Below are 14,238 nucleotides of genomic sequence, written 5' to 3' on the forward strand. Positions count from 1 at the left end.
CTATTGATTGTCATACCGATTGTCATATTAGTTCAAATAAATTGTCTTGCTGAATTAATAACAGATTTTAATCTAAACAGAAATTCTAATAAGACAATTAAATGTATTGGCATAACTTTCGGTATGACTATCAATTGTCATACCGATTGTCATACTAGTTCAAATGAATTGTCTTGTTTTGAATTTAAGCAGATTTTAAACCAATTAAAATCTTGTAAATCCTCAATATTAATTCTAAATTAATTAATCAATTTAATTCAATTAATCAATAAATTAATCTTTGCAGATATAATTTATTTTCTTAATTAAATTATATGACTTAATTAGTTAATAGAGAATTAATACTAACCCTGAGCAGCATCCATTCTTCTGACAATCTTCTGAAAATCACTGAGACTTATGAATCAATTCCGCCACTTCAATACTGACACTCGATGTACTGTCTGGTTCATGAGTGACTAACTTCCGTGACGTTTCTTCATGTCTTGACTTTGATACTCTGATTTTCTTCAGATTAAATCCTTGTAATAAATGATACCCTGACGAGATCTCTGTCACTTGATTAAATCCACGATCTTGATTTATATCACTGAGGCATGATCAAATTCTTGAACTTCTTCCAGTGAATCTTCAAGTCTGCAGATGAACAATGTTTCTTTATCCTTTGACAGATGTTACTTTGTGAGATCTCTTTGATGATAGATCCACTATTTACTTATTACATTCTTATTTGAGTTGAGTTAAATCCTCGAATAAACGAATAGGCTATGACATATGTCTTTCACACTATATGTGTTATCATTCTCGAGAATATTATTCATTGTAACCCTAGCAGCTCTTAGTGATAACATACATCATTGAGAGAGTAGATTAACCTACTGTAACAGAGTTTGATATATTGGATGAACTTGTTTTCTGTTACATACTTGTGTTCATAATCGAATTGATTATAGATACTATATTCAACCCCCTTCTATAGTATCATTGAGGCCTAACAGTGCAGGTAATGGAATATTTAGAGCACCCATAATAGCTCCCAAAGATACTGAATTTTGTATTTGAAGATGCTTATGGGATTCCACCAAAGTCTTGATGTCAGCCTGCTGACTTTGTACCAGAGCTGTGAGTTGAGAGACTTGAGCTGTCAATGAATCATTTGATGACTTTAAAGTGGAGATTTGAGTTTGAAGAGCTTGGATTTGCAAGTTTGTTGATGTTGACATTGGTTGTTGAGATCCTGAAGAGAGAGAAGTACCAATGTAGCCTGAACTGATTCCTTAATGCCTTCCATCAAAAGAGCAGATGGTTCATATCTAGCTTGATGAAGTTGATCCAGTTTCACTATTGTGTCATTATTACTGGTGATATGATTATGGACAACTTCATGTAGAGCTATAAATGATTGTTTGAGATTCTTGATGCTTTGCTCCATGCTAGTCATATCAAACCTTGCTATTTGATTAGTAAATCTTTGGAATTTATTCTTAATCTCTACTTGAGGTGGTAGAAGGTCATCAAGCCTATCTTTTACCAACCTTCTTATCTTATCTTGATGGCTATCCAGAGTCTGTTAGAGTGCTTTACTCATGAGATAAAAGCTTTGAGTTGAGATTTGTAGACTTCTGTCATAGCATCATAGACTTCCCGTGGACTGAGTGTCATGGCATTGCTTCCCAATATTGTGATATATTCTTCTCTAAATCTTGCCAAGACCCCATCCATGCTCAAGCTAAAGTCTTGTCTAACCAAACATCCACATTGCCATCTTGTTCAGCTTCATTGACGGTTTTCTGTTGTTGGTCTTCAACATCTGTTTTGTAAGACATCAAGATTGCTTGATAGTCCTGATTGGACATGTCTGTTGTAAGAAGCTGTTATGTGATGTTGGCAAGTCCAGAAGGTCATTCATGGTAATTGGTTGAGCTTGAGCATCCTATACCCACTGGAAGATTAAGTGTAAGGGTTGTTGAGAAGGTATTGATGTAGAAGGTATGTCTGTTTAAGTTGAGGTGGATGGTTGAGGTTCAGTAACATTACTTGTGATAGATGCCACAGTTTGACTCACATTTGGAACTATGGTTGTGACAGTGTGTTGTTCACCAACAATGGAACCTCCAATTGAATTGGAGGGGATTTGACCAGGTTACTATCATGTACCATGGCCTCAAAACCTTGCTCTTCTTTCAAAGAGTTAGCACTTGAATGTGCTTGACTTGCCTCCCCAATGACAGGTTCATTGGCAATTGGACTCCGAGCTTCAATTGTTAAGGCAATGACAACTAGGGTTTTGAGGGGAGTTGTCCCTTCATGAGGAACCTCCGATTAAATTAAAGAGGATTTAGATAGCCCGCCCCTCTGGATTACTACCTTCAAACCTATCAATCTATGAAGATTATTTAGCACATGAAGGTGCTTGAGAGACTACCATTGGGTCTTCAGTAAAAACTGATGAAACTCCTGTATTTGTGTTGGTGTCATCGAGGTCTACTCTAGAGTGTAGCCTCTCACCAACTCAATATGTTCTTGGGTGGTGAGCATAGTTTCTTGAACCATGTCACTTGATTTTAGCAACACTTGAGAATCAGATTCAAGTGTCTTATTGTATGAAGAAGAAATATTAGATATAAGATTAGTAATTTCAGGATTGAGTGTTGGCAGCTCCCCTTGAATAGAAGAGGGAGCTTCAAAAGATGTGCTCTGTGTGTGTGTGCCATCCTTATTCCTTCTTTCAGACACTTAAATGTGTACAAGGTGCACTAGGGAGAGTGCTCTTTTCAATAGAGCACCCTGTTGAGAGGATGCCCCTAGAGTCTATTTTATGTCCTCTTTTGCAACTACATCCTTTTGGGAGGATGTAGAGGTAGTTGAGTGGTCAGCTCATATTTTTTTCTTTCTTAGGTTTCTTGACTAGGGTGAACTCTATTTGTGTTTGGTCCTCACCACTCTCATAATCACAATCAAGGTGCATGTTTTCTCTTCCTTTTACTCACTTCATCCTTTTGAGAAGATGAAGTGGTTGGTTTCCTAGCTGCTAGTGGTAAAGAAGGAATGGTCTCAGTTTCGGAAGGTCCATGTTGGTGTTCTTGTGTTTGTTCTTCCACAGGTACATGAGCCATAACTCACTACACCATAAATTACCTATTTGCACGTTTTTGTATGGTGTTGCCTTAGAAAATGTTACAATAGGTATGAAATTATGGCCCTATCACAACACCCAGACTTTGGTGTTACTATAGGCTTGAAGATATGTTGTTATAGCTCAACACTTCTGGGATGTTCATGTCTCCCAAATTGCAACCCATGAGGTCGTGTTGCCATACACAGTTGAATATTTTTTAATGTAACTCAAAATTATTATTATTTTTAAAAGTGATTTTAATAAAGTAATTTATGCACTTTTGTAGCAATTAAATGTACGCAAAACAAATAATTTTTTAATATTTTATAAATATAATTTTTTTAACTTGTTTAAAACTAATTAAATAAATTTCATAATTATTTTAAAATATTGATTAAATTTTTTGAAAATAGTTTTAAAATTAAAACATCAAGGTATATAATAGATTTGAATTTATAAAAATAAATCATAATAAATTAATTATAATAAATATAATGTGTGCAATTTAAAAAATATTATATATTATAATATTGAAAATATCATTTAAATTGTGTAAAATTAAATATATTAGGCCTTGTGGTTGAATTTTAGGTTTGGGGTTGGGCGGTTAAGTCTTATATAACGCGGCAAATGAAATTTCACTGAGAGCGAAAAATGAAAAAAGGGGAATCAATACACCCCACTCGACTTTTATCTTCTTCTTTCTTTGAGAATTTTGAGATGAGCAAACTAAATTTACTCGCGCCAGCTGCTTTCACTCCAAAGAAATAAAGGAAGAAGGGCGTGTAGCTACATCATGAAAGTAGAGGTTACAGAGTCTCTCGACCTGCGGGCTTTTCCTTTCAGTCACCCGCCATTCTATAGAATTTAGGTCTTCTACCTTTGTCTTTCCATCTAAATTACGGTATGAGGGTGAGTTTGAATTTAACTCAAGACAAGTGGCACTAATTTGGGATTCAAGGGTTCAATTAGGGTTTAAACTTTCAGTTTGATTTGATTTTAAGGTATAATCCTCACTTGATATGTGTGTAATTATTGTGTATCTCTCTCCCTCTGTCTATCTATCTCGCTCTCTAGATTTCTTTCTCTCTCTCCTTCAGTTTGTTGTTTTTTCTTTTTTTACAGATTTTCAAGATAGGCAGTGGTGAATTCGCAACTGATTGAGTAATTACTAATACCCAATTGATCGAGTAATAGCCAATATTTTTCGATTTATATTTTCAAGACTTAAAGCATTTGATTTTGAGATTATTTCTATAATTAAATCCCCGAAATGTTTTTTTGTATACAAGGTTGTCGATTGTCGTATCTGTGGTGACCCAAATTCCGTTCTTCGCTTTGCATTTTGTCGAGTTCACTGTTGAGGGTAAGCTTATAAAAATTACTTTGGCATTGTGATGTTGAATTAGATTCTCATATTTATTGTTTGTTATGTTGCGTGTGCAGATTGTGCAAGAAATGCTTTAAGTCTTGCAGGAACAATGCTTGGTTTTTATCTAGTCAGGGCACTGCCTTCGAAAACTGCAATTGCACCTGTTAACTATATTTTGGCCAAGGGTTAGTATCTAAGTTCACTGTATCATAATAATTTCATTACTATTCAATTCTTAAATAAATCATAGATATGTAACTGAGAGGCAGAGTTATATTTATTTATTTCCTTTTGCGATGTCTTTTTAGTCTGAAACGAAAGGGATATATGCGCAAGGACAATTTACTGCACAAATATAGGTACGAAGGTTATTTAGAATACATATAATTTCTTGTTTGGTGGGTTGAGAGATTTGAAAGGTTACTCAAGTAGATGTCAAGCTCTTTTTGAAACCGTTTGTGGGGAGGTTTGTGACTTTTTGAAGTTACTCTTGTTCTTAAATTATAACTGACCTTAACTAAACTTCTTGTCATCTTATATTCTGGACCTGTTGAAGCTTATTTGTTTGTTGATAAGTTGGGTTGCATGTTAATAATCAATATGAGCTTGTATTAATATTTTAGTTTGAGACAATATGTAGTCCATAATTTAGTTTGTTTCCAATCATTTCTTTGTAAGGATCCTTACAAATTCTACACGAGTGTCTGTATTTTGGTGATTGATGCATCTAGTTAACCTATAGCTCTTACAATTGTGTTTAAAAATTCATAGAAAGTTCTTAATTTTCTTAATAGTTTATTTTTAAATTGTCAAAAATAAAAAAAACTTCAAGCAGCTTTGTATTCCTGAATTTAGCGTGTTGTATTACCTTGTTTCTTGCACTGTAAACAGGAAGGCATCAATGCATACGCTTATCTTTGCAACTTTGTACAATTTCCTAATTAAGTTCATTTTTAAATGCAGAATCTGGATTCTTGCTGTGCAGATCCTCTGCTGAGGTATCATATTTGGTCTATCTGCATGGTTTAATATCTCATTTATTTTTATAATATACCTATCTTATATTCATACGGTATATACCGACTCAATGACACATCACACATGTAAAATATAATTAGAATACTTGAGTTTATTTTCAGTTACCTCTACATCTCAACCACCTACATGACCTTAATTACAAGCTGGAATACTTTAGTCCACTAGCAAGCACATATCAGCCAGATGCTCAAGTAGTCCACCTGGTTTGAAAGGGATGACGGTGATTGAATTTTTAAGCAATATTCGAGCACTATTTCCCACTTTTAGGAGACATTTTAATTGTGCAATTTGTGTGCTTAAAGAATATAACTAATATGCACATTAAACCTCCAAATTGAGGTGCTTCAGTTCTTGATATTATTATATCGTATTACTTGTACCTATCTTGCAGGTGATGAAGCTTGTCAAAGACACTGGAAGGCTCATTCTCTTTTGGCCGGGATTCTAGATATAGTTAACATAGTGGTTTCAAAGTCATCAAGTTTCCACCTCCGTGTTCGTTGAGATACTTCTTGGCTATAATAAGGTGCCATGAAGAACTCTATAATGTAGATGTTATAGATATTGTATGATCTAAAATGGACCTGGACCTGTTGAAGCTCGTATGAGTGAGAACTCTACAATGGCAAGTTTGTTGACCCAACTTTTAAGGCTCTATAACTATCTCATTACTGATGAAATATAGCCAAGTTACCATGAAAATTTTCCTTCTGTTAAATTTACTTCAAATATTAGAATTTGCATAGGACACTCCTAGATAAGAAGATATTGTTTTTTTCGAACATCTTGTTTATATTTCACCTGAACAGTGTTTCACATCAATCAACCTTATGATACTATGATAGTTATCTGTGTTGATTTACAAATATATAATATTTATATATCCTTATTTTCTCTCAGTACGTGTGAAACATTCATGTCAATTGTGAAAGAGCACCAGGTACCACACGTACACTATTCAACTGTTTGTTTTGTTCGACATAAATGTCAAGATCAACTTTTTATCTGCTAAAATCTTCTCTTCGTCATCTTTCGGGTTGGCAGGAATTTGTTTCATTTTTCAAAGTCATGCATGAATTGAGAACTGATGTGTACCGTGCATAAGTTTAAGGGCTAATGGTCAGATTAGTGGTGCAATTGGAGTTCTTCAACAGGCTCTAGTAACTGCGCAGATGAACCTGGAGGTTGGTTCTTAATCCAGAGGCCGATAAGTTGGCCGATAATTTATTATCGGAACATGTACTTTAATAGAACTTATTAGTCTTAATGACAATAGAATGTAATTTTTATAGAATTTGGTTTAACTCTTTTTAATAAGTCATGAGTTTTATGTTAATTAATTTAAATTGAGTTTTATTATTTTGGCTCTAAATATTGTCTAATTAATGTTATATTTGTGAAATTTAAAGAAAAAATAAAAAACTATTAAATATGAATATTTAAAAACTACTGATGTAGGGCCCACATGTGGGGCTTTTTTTGTCAGTTAGTATACTTATTGCAACACCAAATCTATGTTGCTATACTCTAAAAATCCTGTTGCAATTGATATCTATTAGCAACAATTGATATCTATAGCAACATATTTTGCTGTGTTACCATAGATTGACACTGATGTAAGGTTAGATACCTATAGTGACGGCCTTAGACCCAACACCGAAAAAGTGTTACAATAGACCTCTTTTGCCCATGACAACATTTTTAGGGGTCGATTAGCAACACAGTTTCGGTGTTGCTAAAGCCATCTATGGCATAGTGACTGTACTAATGATACTATAGACCTCATGTCAGGCATAGGGTAAGGGTAAGTCATGAATCTCTCTAACATAATGAGTGATTCTACGACTTACAGGTACCATTGTTCTTTGTAATAAGTGAGCCAAATAGAACTTTGGAGACTTGTTTACAGTTGCCTATTTTAGTTCTATCTATCATTAAGAAAATGAATGTTATGTACTTATGATTTAACAGCAGATATTATAAATCTAGGAAGAAAGATTTCCTTACCTCTTGATGTCAAAGGCATTGTGAGCCTGGTGCTGAGCTCCTTATTATCAAATGTCCTACATTGAGGTGTCCTGTTGTGATCCATGGAGAACACCAGCTTCTAAACAACACTTGAAATGTTGGTCATAACCCGTCTTCCTGCAGGAGAAGGCCCTTACAATGGAGTCAAATGAAAGGACCATTCTCCTCCTCAAATGCTTCTTGTTCAAGCTAGCCAAGTTGATTTCTCACTATAATTGATGAAGTCCATGAACTCAGCTAGCTCCACTTGAGTTGGGACCTCCATAAGGTTGTCAGTAGGGATGCCCAAGGCCATATTGACATCATTTTCAAAAAACTCCACCTGTTGGCCTTAAATGGAGCAGTTAATCAGCTTGGTTCTCATGTACCACTGTCCTTACCACATCTGTGTTCCAGAAATCACTACGAACATCTGAGTACAGTACTGGATTTGCAGTTAGAGCACCTGCAAAGTATGTCTCATAAAGGAACTTCACAAAGCTCTTGAAGCTATTAGGAGTTTGGTTTGCATCTGTGAATGCAAGATAGTTGGTGTTCTCCTTTGGGATAAAATGTGTACTTTGTTTGATGCCATGTGAAGTGTTTGAATTTGTGTGGGTAAGAAAAATTAGAGAGAAAGAGTTTGAAATGAGAGAACACGGTTTTGGATTTGGAGAAATTAGGTCACTTAGAGATCTCAAAAGGCGTAAAGAGGTGTATGTCGAGATGTCTGGGTATTTATAGTAGAAGGTAAATGATTTATCGAGAACTCAAAATAAACGTTTGGAATTTGATTGTTGAGAAGTCATATTGAGAGAATAGATACATATCAATATGTCACTTTCCCGATTCTTATCGAGAACTAGAAAATGACTTATCGAGATGTCAAATAAATTCCCAGTTTATCCTGAATGGACTGAATTTTTTCAATTTTTATTTGAATAAATCAAAATAAAATTAGAATGATTTTATCAAAAGTATTTACCAAAATAATTTGTTAAATTAAATTATCCCAGTTCTAAATTATTGATAAGTCTAAAATTTATACTTGTAGAAAACTTTGTGAATTATCACTTATCGAGATCTCTATAATGACTTATCGAGAAGTCATAATAATGCTTGTCGAGAAGTCCTTCGAGAAGTCAGAAAAATGACTTATCGAGAACTCACTCGAGAAGTCTCAAAATGACTTGTCGAGAAGTCAGTTAGACTTATCGAGAACTCAGTTCTCTATATATTTCTGTTCTATTTGATTCTTTCTTATGGTAATTTCACATATTGAAAATGTAAATTAACATTTAGACAGTTTTCTCATAATCGAAAAATTCCAAGCTAAAATTTTAAATTTTGAATAATAAATATACAGAGATTTCTGAAATATTTATAACTTATATTCTAGTTAATTTCCAATTGAATAAAATTAATTTTGATTTATTAGAAATCAATCTGCTGCAAAATATTAGCTGAGTTCTTGCCTTTAGGATGAAGAATTTAGCATTCCAATTTCATCTACAAGTCTAGTAAAAGTAGTTGTATCCAAAGGTTTAGTAAAAAATCAGCTAATTGTTTTTCTGTTGGAACAAAAATGAGCTCAATGATACCATTTGCAACATGTTCTCTAATGAAATGGTACCTTACATCAATGTGCTTTGTTCTAGAATGATTAAATGGATTAGCCACAATAGATATAGCACTAGTATTGTCACACATAATTGGATTTTTTTATAACACTAGACCATAGTCCATTAGCTGATTTTTAATCCAAAGCACTTGAGCACAGTAACTTCCAGCAGCTATGTATTCAGCCTCAGCTGTGGAAGTTGACACACATTGTTATTTCTTGCTATACCAGGATACAAGTCTTTGTCCAATAAATTGACAGCTTTCACTAGTGCTCTTTCTGTCAATCCTGCATCCAGCAAAATCTGCATCTGTGTATCCAACAGCTTCAAATCTTATTCCCTTAGGATACCATAATCCCAAGTTTGGAGTCCTTTTAAGTGTCTGAAAATTCTCTTCACAACCATCAACTCTAATTCTTTTGGACTAGCTTGAAATCTTGCACGCAGACATGTTGCAAAATATAATATCTGGTCTACTAACAGTAAAATACAGCAAAGATCCAATCATTCCTCTATAACCTGAAATGTCTACACTTTTTCCTTTATTATCCTCATCCAAATTTGTAGCTGTAGACATAGGTGTTGATGCAGGTGAACAATCAACCATACTAAACTTCTTCAATAAATCTTTAATATACTTGGTTTGGTTGATGAAGATTCCATCACTTCTTTGACTGACTTAAAGTCCAAGAAAGTAACTTAACTCTCCCATCATACTCATTTCATATTCACTCTGCACGAGTTTTGAGAATCTTTGACATAACTTTTCATTAGTAGAACCAAAAATGATATCATCCACATAGATCTGAACTAGGATCATATCACCACCATGCTGCTTGTAGAAGAGAGTCTTGTCAATTTTTCCTCTAGTGAATCCATATTTAAGCAAAAAATTTGACAGCGTGTCATACCATGCTTTAGGTGCTTGCTTTAGTCCATAGACAGCCTTGAGAAGTTGGTAGACAAAATCTGGAAATTCAGGATCTTCAAAGCCAGGTGGCTGTTGCACATAAACTTCTTCTAACTCACCATTTAGGAATGCACTCTCTACATCTATTTGATACACCTTAAGGTTTGAGTGTGCAGCAAATACACGAAAGATCCTTATTGTTTTAAGTCTTGCAACTAGAGCAAAAGTTTCATCATAGTCAATTCCTTCTTCCTGTGAGTATCCTTTTGCAACCAACCTTGCTTTTTTTTTTCTTATTACAATCCCATTTTCATCCATTTTGTTCCTGAACACCCACTTCTTCCAATTACACTTCTGTTCTTTGGTGCGGAACTAACTTTCAAACTTTATTTTTTTCAAACTGATTTATCTTCTCTTGTATAGCAGATATCCAGTCAGGATCAAGTAGAACTTCCTCAGTTTTTTAGGCTTAATTTGTGAAAAAAAGCATGTATATAGACACTCATTAGCAGTTGCACTTCTAGTCCTCACTCCAGCATTTGGATCACCAATAATTTCTTCTCTTGTATGACTCCTATCCCATTTTCTAGTGTGAGTTTGTTGACTTGAATTTTCTGCATCTTCTTCACCATTGGCATGACTTGCAGAACTTTCTCCTCTTTCTCCCCCTGAGTTTGTACTCTCAAATTCAGGTGTTTGAGATGAGCTTTCATTCTCATGATTCACTTATTCAGTAGACTCTTCATCCATTCTGTTGCTTGTGTTGATTTATGCTTCATCTTTAGAATCACTATCAATGTTAAGATTTTCAAATTTAAGGGCCTCGACTTCGTTTTCATCAAAGCATTCCAAGCCTGGGTACTTGTCATCATCAAAAGTCACATCTGTGATTTCCATAATTTTCTTTTGTTCAAGCACATAGACTTTGTAGGCAGTTCTCTCCAATGAATATCCCATAAAAATTGCTTCAAAAACCTTAGAGTCAAATTTTCCCAAATATTCAGAGTTGTATTTTAGAACATAACACTTGCTTCCAAACACATGAAGATGCCTCACAATAGGCTTCCTTTTCGATAGGATTGAGTAGGGTGATTTTCCAAGATTCTTGTTAATGAGATATATGTTTTGAGTATAGCATTCAGTGTTGACAACTTCTTCCCAAAAACTTGTTGGCAATTTGGCATCTTGCAACATTGTTCTAGCAGCCTCTACTAGTGTTCTATTCTTTCTCTCAACTACCCCTTTTCTCTGAGGTGTTCTAGAAGCTGAGAATTCTTAAACAATGCCCTTGTCTTTGCAGAATTCAGTTAAAGTTGCATTTCTGAATTCTGTGCCATTGTCATTCCTCAATCTCTTCACACAATTCTGATCTTCAGCTTGCTTCTCAATCTTCTTGATGTGTTCAATTATGATCTGTGAGTTTCATCCTTAGAATGCAGAAATTTTACCCATGTGTACCTTGAGTAGTCATTCACCATCACAAGTGTATATTTTTTCCCTGAAATTGATAAGACATTAACTGGTCCAAATAAGTCCATGTGGATAAGTTGCAAATATGCACTTATGGAATTTACAATTTTACTCTTGTGACTTGACTTCTTCATTTTTCCTTTTTGACAAGCCTTATAAACTTCATTTTGAGCAAACTCCAGATTTGGCATGTCTCTCATTAACTCCTTTTTAACCAGGGTATTGATTGCCTTGTAATTCACGTGGGAGAGATTTTTGTGCCATAGCTTGCTTTGCTCAACAGATGCCTTAGTGTAGAAGTAGCATATTCCGTCCTCATTTGCTGAGTTTAAATCTGTAACAAGCAAGCTTCCTTTTCTTGCTCCTTTCAAAGCAATTTCACCAGTCTTTTTGCTAATTATTGAACAATCTCCTTTATCAAATGAAATATTGAATCCTCTATCTGTGAATTGACTGACACTCAGGAGATTCACTTCTAAACCAGCCACTAGTGCTACATCTTCAATGACACTATTTCCAGAAACTAAATTGCCATATCCCATTGTGAATCATTTGCTGTTGTCTCCAAAAGTCACTAATGGGCCAACCATCTCCTCAAATTGTGATAGCAGGGCCTTATCACCTGTCATATATCTTGAGCATCCACTGTCTATGATCCATATGACTTTTTTCTTTGTCATGCACATAATGAGGGTTAAGTGTGTTTAGCTACCCAAGCAGTATTGGGTACTTTCTTCTTGCTAACAGAATTTACAGAATTAGAATGAGTTGACTCATAAGGAACAATGTGAACTGATTATTTTGCATTTTCCTTTTTTGACTGTAGATTCAAAATTAACATATTTCAAATCTACTCTCAATTTATGACAACTTTTCATCACTTTCATGTTGCAAGGTATGCAATCAAATTTGTCAGAAAAGGAGTAAAGGTCTTCTACATTTGCTTCATTATATTTGCAGGCTCCCACTTTTGGCTTGCTAACATCCTTTTTAAAAAGGTGAGTTAGATGATTTGTTGAGCCACATTTCTGACATTGCTTTCTGGGGGCATCTGCAACAAATGCAAAGTTGTTGCTTTGTTTACTCCTGCCTTGCCATTCCGGTTCTTTTTCTTCCTTCCTGTATTCTCAGTCTTGATTTCCTTGACAGGTGTCTTAGGGGCTTGGTTAACCTTGGGCTTCTTCTTTCTTTCTGTAGCAGGAGTGGTTTCTTCATTTTTCATTTCTTTATCTTCATCTCCAAGTTCTTGATTGATGACCAACTCATCTTCACTGAAATTGACTTCACATGCCTTGAATAAAGGTGGATTAACCTTTCTCAGCATAGCTGGGACATCTTCATTTACAGTTGATTTGCCCTTGTCACCTTCATTTTTCTTGTTTCTATTTAAGGCATTATATTCAAGGCCAATGGCTATATTAGCACATGACTTTTTCTTCTCATGGTACTGACCAACTAACTGAGAAGCATTTCTGAAGGACTTCAACTTTACTTCATTATTTTCTATCTTTTCCCTCAATACAGCTTCTATTTCACTAGCACACTTCAGCTTTTTATCAAATATTCATTTTCCTGCTTGACAGTTTCAAGCTCAAAAAGTTGTAGTTCCAAATCTTGCTTCTCAATCTCAAGCTTCTCAATGGCTTTTGACAGTCTACTAACCTCCTCAGTAGCTGCCACCATGCTAGTATGGATGTGGAACATCTCTGTGCTTATCTTTTCAACAGTCTCTTTATATTGACTTGTATTTAAACCAATAGTAGTAAGAGTTGGTACCTCTGTTTTTGATGAGGATGACTCTCCTTGCTCCAAGGTCATGAGTGCATAATTCCAAACTCCTCATCTTCAGCATTATCAGAATCATCCCAACTCTTTTCCTTTGTAATGTAAGCTTTACCTTGTTGCTTCTTCAAGAGAGATTCATACTTTGCCTCCAATCAAGATAGGCTTTATCCTTTTCACTTTCTTTGGATTTCTACATTCTGTGGCAAAGTGGCCCAATGCATCACAATTGAAGCACCTTATTTTCGATCTGTCAACAGATCCAGTTTTGTAGCCACTTTTACCACCCAGATTTGTACTGAGCTTTTCCTTTCAGTTGTTGTCTTTGTTGAATGTTTGCCTTTGTTCTTGAAGGACTATGGCTTTTTCACTCTAATAATTAGTAGAGAACTTCCTGCTAAGTAACCAGGATTGACAACTCATCCTGTTTCATCCAAGGTATAGAACTCATTTTCTTCAAGTTCCATAATAACTTGGTTGTGTGACTCCTTGTTTTTGCTCAACACTGAGGTAGTTGGAGTCTGGATTTCTTGTCATCATCAGATGATTACTATAATAACAACTAGTGCACTTGATCTACAACAATGTGCCTTTGACGAGCTCTTAAGGATTTTCTTTGTATCATTTCAGTTCATAGGTTTTAATATACCATACAAGACCCTCCAATGGCATTCTACTCAAGCTCTTCAGTCTCTTATAGCTGAGATTTTCTGTCAAGATGGTCAGAAAGGGGTGAGCAAAAATTTCAAGTTACTCCTCAGCTTCATAATTATCAGAAAGTTGCAAGTCATTTATCAGCTTATTGAATCTTTCAAACACATCAGTTATACTTCCTTTGGTTTAGCCATAAAACCCTCACACTGAGATACTAGTTGAAGGGTTTTTTAGCACATAAACGCAACAAAATATTAATTTAAAT

General features: G+C 34.9%; 2 long non-coding RNA genes across 2 annotated transcripts; both read left to right on the top strand.

Annotated features, from left to right (window-relative positions):
- The first annotated feature begins 4,111 nt into the window (after positions 1-4,111).
- On the top strand, positions 4,112-4,668 carry LOC141699803 (uncharacterized). The gene is made up of 3 exons (XR_012566102.1): positions 4,112-4,308; positions 4,411-4,484; positions 4,565-4,668. It is a non-coding gene; the product is annotated as an uncharacterized LOC141699803 (long non-coding RNA).
- A 1,347-nt stretch (positions 4,669-6,015) lies between these two features.
- Positions 6,016-6,649, top strand: LOC141699802 (uncharacterized). Its single transcript, XR_012566101.1, has 3 exons — positions 6,016-6,153; positions 6,429-6,468; positions 6,573-6,649. It is a non-coding gene; the product is annotated as an uncharacterized LOC141699802 (long non-coding RNA).
- Positions 6,650-14,238: the final 7,589 nt, after the last annotated feature.

The sequence above is a fragment of the Apium graveolens genome, unplaced genomic scaffold (genome assembly GCF_009905375.1).
Source record: "Apium graveolens cultivar Ventura unplaced genomic scaffold, ASM990537v1 ctg1348, whole genome shotgun sequence".
Lineage (NCBI taxonomy): Eukaryota > Viridiplantae > Streptophyta > Magnoliopsida > Apiales > Apiaceae > Apium > Apium graveolens.